Here is a 9,598-nt window from a genome sequence, read left to right on the forward strand (position 1 = left end):
GAGTTTTGAAAGTCCCTAACGTCTTACTGTCTACCACACTACTTGGTCGCTTATTCCAAGTGTCTATCGTTCTTTATGTAAAGAAAAACTTCCTAATATTTGTGCAAAATTTACCCTTAACAAGTTTCCAACTGTGTCCCCGTGTTCTTGATGAACTCATTTTAAAATACAAGTCTTGATCCACTGTACTAATTCCCTTCATAATTTTAAACACTTCAATCATGTCACCACTTAATCTTCTTTTGTTTAAACTGTAAAGGTTCAGCTCTTCTAATCTTCCCTCATATTTCAACCCCTGTAGCCCTGCGATCAGCCTAGTCGCTCTTCTCTGGACCTTCTCTAGCGCTGCTATGTCCTTTTTGTAGCCTGGAGACCAACACTGCACCCAGGACTCCAGATGAGGCCTCACCAGTGCATTAGTGCTGGGCGGTATGACCTAAATTCTATATCTCGGTATTTTTCTAAATTATACTGGTTTCACGGTATACAACAGTATTTTTTCCCACGCATGAGTGGATGTTAACCACATTTTTCACTGCAATTACTGCAGTAGACTGGCTAAGAATAACTTATTCCACTGTCATGAGAATTGTACATTTTAATGTGCACACAAGTATTAATACAGGTCTGCATGACCCCATAAAGTGATCATTTTCAAGGGGGTGGCACTAATGAAGAGAAGGAATCACATTACATGACAGGTGCAGTCAAATTATAGAACCTTTTAATTGAACAAACTTTTGTAAATAACTTAAACTATAATTTTGACAACATATTTTCAACAATCCAAAGAGGCATTTAGACTTAGTAAAATATCCATAGGTGTTTGTCAAAAGTTGTACTGTACTGAACATGTCTTAGAAAAGGAATAAACAGTAAATAGTTTATATAAACGACTCCAACTCACTTACCTTATTTTTGATACTTCTATCATTAAGGCAAGCAGTTTTTAATGTGTTACTAATTCTACATTTAAATGTTTGTTTAGAATTTACATTTCTATGCATTTTTATTCCTACACCGATTAGCCTACACATACGCCTCCACAATACATTGGTGCCCCTCCAGTTCAGATGTAACCCAGAACAGGTCCCATCTCTTCCAAAAGGAGTCTCAATGCTCCATAAACCTGTACCCTTCTACCCTGCACCAAGATTTGAGCCACGTGTTAAGCCTTCTAATCTCCTCAATCTTACCTGGACTGGCGCGTGGCACAGTAAGAAATTTGGAGAAGACTACCTTGTCAGTTCTGCTCCTCAGCTTGGCACCTAACTCTTTGAATTTGGATCACAGAACTGACAGACTAACCTTATGTATGTCGTTTTTTCCAACATGGACAATGACAACTGGATCCACCCCTGCTCTGGCCAAGAGCCTATCCACCCTTCCATGGAGGTTCCCCACCAGTGCACCCGGAAGGCAACACACCGTGTGAGACTCTCTCTCTCTGGACCACAGCTGCGCTTCAATCCCCCTAATGATTGAATCCTCAACTATCACTACCTCTCTCTTTTGGGAACTGGTCTTGAGATGGCCCGTTGGGGCTCCTCACCCTTGTCTACCACCTCAGAATTATCAGAGAAAACATCCAATTCTTCAGGGACATCATAATGGTTTGACACTTCTAATTCAGGGCTTGATGCCCCCTGGACAGTGTGCACCCTTTACCTTACACCTTGTGAGCGCGACCCACCTATTTCGACCTGTCTGGTCTGGAATCTCCTTCCGCGCCACCTTAGGGGTGCACACTATCTCTCTAAAGGACACCTGGGTCAAGTCTGCCAATTCTCTATTACAACGCAGGACAGTTCAGTGACCCTGAGCTCGAAGTGCTGGATCAGCTGGCATCTCTTTCAGATGTGGCCCTCATAGACCAACTGGCTCTTCCAAACCATCATCTAAAAAGTCCAACATCCAACAGGATTTACATTGCATTGGCCTCATTATTAAAATTTGATTTGGGATTAGTAAAACTGACTTAACATTTTTTTTCTTTTCTTAAAATGATTTAACTTAAATGGTAAAACTAAGATCTGCTACAGCTGTTTTACACCTTGTCTCCTGTACTGTCCTGTTCTCCCTCTCAGCTGCCTGCTATTTGTCTTTCTATGAGGTGAACTTTACTTTTCTCCGTCTCTTCTCTAACTTATAAACTCTCCACTTGCGCTGTTTGTATTCCTCCTATTAATAAACCCTTACGCTTTCGTCCGCTTAACTGTTCTACCTCTGGACCACTAAGGACTGTTTAACCTAAAATAAACAAATAAATAAAACTTTACTACCCTAAATACTCCTACAGCCCCTTGTGTCTGATCAGGTTGTCTAAATGATGGCTGCTGACCTTCGCACTGCTGAGCCTTCACCTTTACTGCTTTGAAGTCAGCGCGCCTTTTCTCATTTCTTATGAACTAAGTAATCGCTGTTACGACGACCTGGTTATTTTCTTACAAAAGCCGCTATCAGTTACTGCTGCTTTCTACCCTGCCTCCTCAATGTTAGTTCAAATACAGATAACAAGATCAAGTACACGCACAAGTACAAGTAACTTTTCCAAGTGCACCTCCAAACACCCAGCTACTTTTGCTCTTGTGTGGGCAAAAAAAAAGCAAAAAAAAACTTCTAAAGGGAAAAAAGCTTTAAAAATTCCCACACTGTTCCTCATCGGGAACCAAAACCCAAATTTTTCAGAGAAAAAAGTAATTTATTTTTATTTAAATCTCACACCACAGAACACACCAAAAACTCTCAACAGACTCTAGTGTTTGCAAAGCACATGTCAGCCACGTGATCAGCACTAAAAGCTGTGTCATGTATATATTATAGAATATATCAGAATACATCGTGCATTTATGTGATCGATTTGGAAAATTTCAACCTATTTTAAAACTTACATGGAAGAGGCGCAAGCAGCACAGGCCCACTACTATAACTGCGGTACGACTCTCCAAGAATTTAATCTGGGGGATCGTGTCATTGTTTTAGTTTCTACCTCCCAGTCTAGGTTGCTAGCCCATTGGCAAGGCCCTGTGGTATAGCGGGTCCACAGCTCACTGAGCAAAGGCCATTCATTTTTAAATAAATAATCCCCACTCTCGTGGCGGCTTAGCGAGGCGTTGGGCCATGGCGAGCACGGGGCCTCGGGGTGTGGCGTTCTCACCGAGTCCACAGGTGAGGAACTGCCCACATCCGTGATTGCTCCCGTGGCTAATATGCTACAGCTGTGATGGCCCTGGTCATTTTATAAAGAAGCGGAGTCGGTGAAGAAGGAGAAAGGAGAGGAAAAGAAAAGAAGGAAGGAAACGGAGGTTGGAAGCAGGAAGTAGTGAGGAGAAGAGAGAGCACAAGCAATTCGGTGCAGGAGGAAGTGAGCAACGCCGCAGGCAGCTGAAGGCAGCCTGGGTGTTTGGCTAAAACCCGGGAGAAGTGGTTGTGGTCACCCCCGCAGACGTTTTGCTTTGTAGGCGGTAGTGACTGGGAAGGTGCAGGACTCTCGGCGGAGTTAGCGGAGTCGGGACTTGGGCGGAGTCCCTAACGTGACAGCCTTGGCCGTTAAGGGATTCCCAAGTTGCTGTCTGGAGGAGCCGACCGGAGCCAAGGATCGGTGAGGCAACTGACAGCAATAGCAGTAGTAGGAAGAAGGTCAGCTGCAGAGTGAGTGTCTCTCTTGTTACAGGCCCCGATGGGTGAAGCAAAAGGGACGCTTGTTTTAAATGAAGGCACCGGGTTTGTCAATTGTTTTTAAGACTGCTTCCAAAGAAACATTTTAACCTTCGATTTTAAAGGATTGTTTTTTTCTGTTCTTATTGTTTTAACCTCCACGTTTTCTTTTAATGGATTAATTTCGTGCTTTTTCCCCACCGTGTGCCTTTTTTTTCTCTGTACCCAAATAAGCTTTCATATGACACTCAGATGGTGGGCTACAACTCGCCTTTTCACAGCGACTTTGATATGTGACTTCTTTTTTATTTTGGCACTGTGCAACTTTGTGAACATGTGCTTTCGAGTTTCATCGACACTCTCTGTCACTCCATCAACTTTATTTTGTTGATTATACCACGGTTTATTTGAACAAATAGTATGTTTTTCCTTTGCCTCCACTTGGTATTTACTTAAATTCTTATATTTTCCCCCATGCTTTTCCCATTGTCTCTTCACACAACGCTGAGCTCAAGGGTTATTTATATTGATTTGCATATTCAAAGAGGTGTAATTCTGGGAGGAGTTGGGGCGTTACATAAAGCGCGTGCACGACCGTTACTTTCACGCTGATCGGGATTTATGTAGCAGAAGAACGTGGAAGTTGGAGTACGCACAGATTCCTGCATCTGGATTTTTCGGTGTGTAAACACATTTCGGCTTTTGTGCTTACGTCATGTTATAGAGTGAATGCTACGCACGGCGTTATACATTCATTATATTCATATACATTACAGCTTCGGGTTAAATGTTCACGTCTATTGTAATGTGCAGTAAAGAAATAAAAACACATGCATTTACTTCATAATATGCAACAATAAAAATGTTATAGACCTAAAACTATTCTCACCTTATTTTTTACAATAAAAGTCTGCCAACCACAGCTGCCAGTTTTCTCCAGTTATTTTAACATTTTGTTTTTTACAGTGTACTCTTGTGATGCTCGATACAAGAGAAAGAACAAAATCCTGTGGAAATCTCATCTAAGATTCAAGTCCTGACCTTCATCATTCACATCAAGTCTCAAGTTATAAGGAAGACATTCAAACCAAGTTAAGTCGAGGTGGAGAAGATGAGAATAAAAATAAATAAAATAAAAAATCGTGAGTGGTCTCCCTTAGACTTTCTCCTATACTCAGATATGGGGATGGATATTTGAGGAGTAAACAGCAAGACAACGATTATATTTTTATATAGTAAAGAATCGTCAACATTATATCAAATTAATAATCTATTGAACAATTATTATAAAAGTAAAGTTAAACAAATCAGACACTGCAGCTGCATGAATAAAAAATAGAGTATATATTCAGAGAGGGTCGAACAACATCGTTATTTTTTAAAATTGTTTCCTCGAGATAACAGACGAATTTCATAGAGATCTCGATAAAAACAAAAGATCTTGTTATCCCGAAATTATGAAATAATTGTATCTGACGTTTAATGTTTGGCTTATTGAAGTCACGTCCTGTTTGAAATGGCAGACGAGCATAACTGTATTGATCAGCGCGTCACATTTTTGCTCAATCGAGGGCTGACGGAGGCTGAAATATGTTTATACCTTAGTTTAGAAAATAATAACGTTAGTGTCCGCCATTTAAGAAGACGGTTAGCAAGGCTTCAGCTGTACAGGCGTCCCAATGTAAGCGAGCCTGATGTCAGGAGCAAAGGGTGAGTTTCGTTTTCTCGAGATCTTGATAAAATTAGTCTGATATCTCGAGGAGAAATTTTAAAAAATAATAACGATAATACAAGTCCGTAGGATTCCAATACTTTCTCTATATAAGAAACTATAAACGTTTACACAGTCACCGCTATGTGTAATTAATCTAATTATGTTATTGTCTGGCGTATTTTAGCATACATTTATATAAACTGAGAACTTTCTCCGGGAAAACAGTTCTTAACAGGAAGTGACGTCATTGGGATGTAAAGAATTGGTTCACTTTCAAGTCCCTGCCATTTGGATTAACGCTTCTTCACATATTCCTCATAACTGCATTGCTTCTCAAACACGCTTTACTTAAAGAAAATACATTTCGAAAGGCTCTTCTACTTCAAAGTCTTGTAGCTGCGTAATCTACTCTCATTTTAAAATGACTTCCTTATATAAATTTTCATATTTTAAACTACAGCACTAACAAAATATTTCTCAGTCGCCCCTAATTTCCAAAGCCCCCCTGTGGCCCATTCTCAGCCCCCCATGACGAACCTCCTGCTGACCACTTTAAGCAATGAGGACAGACAGTCGAGCTCCAGCCCATAATAGTCGAGTCGCGGCTCTGCAGCTTTCATATTTTGTATTTCATGTGGTCCGACACAAACAGCCCGATTGGCTTGAGTCCTGTTCTTCAATTAACGGCCATCTCTGGTAAGTTAAAGTATCAAAGTGTACAGAAATACTAAAAATACTTGTTAAACCGCACGAGCATCTTTCCTGAGAAAAAAATACCAAAAAATGAAATAGTTTAAATTTTTCCTAATAGGTTTTAGAATGAGATAAACTGGTGGAAATGAAACCTGAACGCGCATTGTAAAGTTACGTTTCGACGCCAATTTAATAAAGTTTACCGATGACGGCTTTAGCGGAAAAGGGAAAAAACGCAAAGAACACGCAGGGCTCGAGAAAAATCAGAAATGAAGGACGGGGCCGTGCGGGAGCGAGCGGCTGAACAAGCGCGTGCCCGACGGATAGAACACTTCGGAGCATGCGTGAAATCAAAAGGAGAAACGGCGCGAAGTAGTGCGCGAGCGCGGAGAGCAGAAGCAATTCCGAGTTAACGCGCATCCGCCAAGTCAGATATAGCATTACATTTCACGGGACACTGATCGGAAAATAAATGGACGTATCAGCAGCTAAAAGTGCGCGACCCCCGTCATCTACAATAACCTCGTGAAGGTGCGATTTGCTGTGCCGCCTCCTCCACTTAGCGCTCAATCCCCGACACTTAAAAGAGAACCACGCGGTCTCAGGCACCTCCTCAAACTTAAAGCCGCTCAGCATGTCGCGATCTTCCTCACTGCTGGCATTTCCACCCATACACGATCCCCACTTTCGACTTTGTCTCACCTTCCGCAGCTTTACTTGGTCTTCTGGCAGTGAAGAAGTCGGAGCACGAGGGTCTCACAAGAGCAAACGGAGAGGAACTGCAGCATGCGGTAGATACAGTAGTTACTACGTCATTCACGAAACGCCCCCAATACCATGACACGCCCACAACGTCTTTGACGGGACGCCCACTGCAAGGATGAACTGCCCGCTTATTGTAAGGCAGAATCACTGAAGCGACGGCCGCTGTAAGAACAACAGCAATTGATGTTACCTGGGACAAGCAGAAATGCCTTTTAGTCGCAGACTTAAGCTATCGAAGCTTTTTAAATTAACGCAACTAATTTCTAATTACTATTTCAAAAGGCTGCTTAAAAATAAGTTTGTTTTTTTTTCCCTCAAGTGTCACATTATACTGAACGTAAAAAGGCATATTAGCATCGGCCTGTTTCAGACATACCTCATGAGAACAGTAATGTTCAGAGACACCGTTACCTTCTTACTATACACTCAAATACGTGGACGTTATAGCTGGAAATGTGTGGCATATTATTAATACAGAATTAACAGACGTCATGGTAGAGCACAGTCCTAGGAAGAGTCAGGGGCGAGGCAGAAACAATCCCTGGACAGGACGCCAGCCCACCGCAGGGTGAGCCCACTGACAACAGCCAATGGAGTGTGGCAGGAAGACGGAGCACCGGGAGGAAACCCACATGGACATGGAGGGAACATGCAGGCTCTGGGCAGGGAGGACTTGAGATCTGAACTGTGGTCACCTTGGTGAGACCACCGCCATTATCGGTCTTTTCTTTGAAACTTTTTTTGTTTTGTTTTTAGTCATGTTTTAATCAGTACATTTTACGTAGTTTTAAAGATAAATATTTGTAATTATGAAGATTTACCATTTATTAATTTAATGTGGCTTAAAATGATTTATTCTTAGAACACACAAACAGACTTTGCAGTTATTGGTACTTGTACAGCTTTTTCTTTCTATCTTTTTTTTTTTTCATTTTTACAACCCTGAACATGAAAACATTACCAGTAATCTAATAAATAAGGTCTTCCCTGTGTGGAGTTTGCATGTTCTCCCCGTATCTGCGTGGGTTTCCTGCGGGTGCTCCGATTTCCTCCCACAGTCCAAAGACATGCAGGTTAGGTGCATTGGCAATCCTAAATTGTCCCTAGTGTGTTCTTGGTGTGTGTGTGTGCCCAACGGTGGGGTGGCGCTCTGCCAGGGGTTTGTTTCCTGCCTTGCGCCCTGTGTTGGCTGGGATTGGCTCCAGCAGACCCCCTTGACCCTCTAGTTAGGATATAGCGGGTTGGATAATGAATGGATGGATGTCGACAGGCGGAATGTACAATACGATAAGTAAGAGTTTAACTAACACAGAGCAAGACCCAACCCCCTCCTCAAAAGTTCCCCTTGCTCACCATTGGTCCATATTTTGTTGAATGAAAAAACAAACAAAATCTTACAATATTTCACTCAGGGAGGATTCCCGGTCACAAAACCTGTGAACTGCTTATTGTGAGACCTCAACACTACCATTGCGTCCTAAAAAACAAATAAAGTGAAAAGAAGTCAATGAGCAGCAGTGAGTGATGAAGATGATGGTTAGGATGAAAACCTGCAGCCACAGTAGCCCCCCAGGACCAGAGTTAGATGCCCCTGATGTACACACATGTAAAGTGACCAACAGGGCACCTCACCAAAGAGCTGATGGCTTCTTATAAGTCACCCTCTGTGAAAAGACCCCCAATGTTGGCCACAGTGACACTGCAGCTCTTCTGTTTATGTAGGCCTCTGGAGAGTCAGACTCTGTGAAAGGTTGTGCTTGGACACAAAGTGACACAGAGATAGAAATATGAAGACCCTCCAGGTACAGGATGACTAAAGCCTTTAAAGACATTCGGCACATTGTGTTCTGCTCATTCTTGGAGGGCTCTGCAGCTGAACTCTTCATGGTGGACTTCTCTGACTGAAAGGACCTGAAGACTGTCTGTGGTGAAGAAGAACAGCCAAGACATAAAGTGAGAGCTGGTGAGTCTACCAAAAGTCTTTAAGCACCAGTAGGCCCAGTGTGCCAACATGATGTGCCACTGGGTATGGTGGGCACTGAGTGCTGCTTTAGTGGGCTTCAGCAGGTCGCTGCTTGTCAGTTTGTGTCACATTTGAACCATCCTGTTCTAGTAATTACTGCCCAGTGAATGGACTGATGTCTCCAAACGCCGTCTTCACTGTCCCCATTCTGCTCTTTTCATGTGCAGGTCCTGAATCTCCAAATATCCTCCTGCAGTCATCTGAACCCTCTGAGAACTGAGGAGTTTTTACAGGTGAGTTTGTATTCTTATTGATTTGGTGGTCCTGATGAGTATCTGTGACACTTAATGTCCTCTCCTGGTGTGACTGTGTGTGTGTCAATGTGTCACACAAGTGCTGGCCCACTTTCATTCATCTCACTTGATGTTATTTTCTCCTTTCTCTGTCCTCTTCTCTTTTCCCCTCTCTTATTTTCTCTATTGCTATCACTCTCTTATCTCTCACTGTTTCTAATTCACATTCTTCTGTTCCTAAGGCACCACATTTTGAGAATTAAAGATGAGAATGTGAGATCTGCAGTGTCCAGTGGTGCAGAGGGAATCGGGACAATTCTGACTTGAAGTCTGTCACAGTGACGGGCTGATTCTGGTGTGACGATGGCCACTCTGAGTCATTGGCTGCTGTCTCTCACCTGACGGAGCTGTGCAGTCTCTACAAACAGATTTGGGCTGAGGGCTCCAGTCACATATGGAAGGATGAATTATCAGGTGGTGTGGAGATATCTGCCCTGATGAGGCCCGAGTGGA

Source organism: Polypterus senegalus, chromosome 4, assembly GCF_016835505.1.
Source record: "Polypterus senegalus isolate Bchr_013 chromosome 4, ASM1683550v1, whole genome shotgun sequence".
NCBI classification, from domain to species: Eukaryota; Metazoa; Chordata; class Cladistia; order Polypteriformes; family Polypteridae; genus Polypterus; species Polypterus senegalus.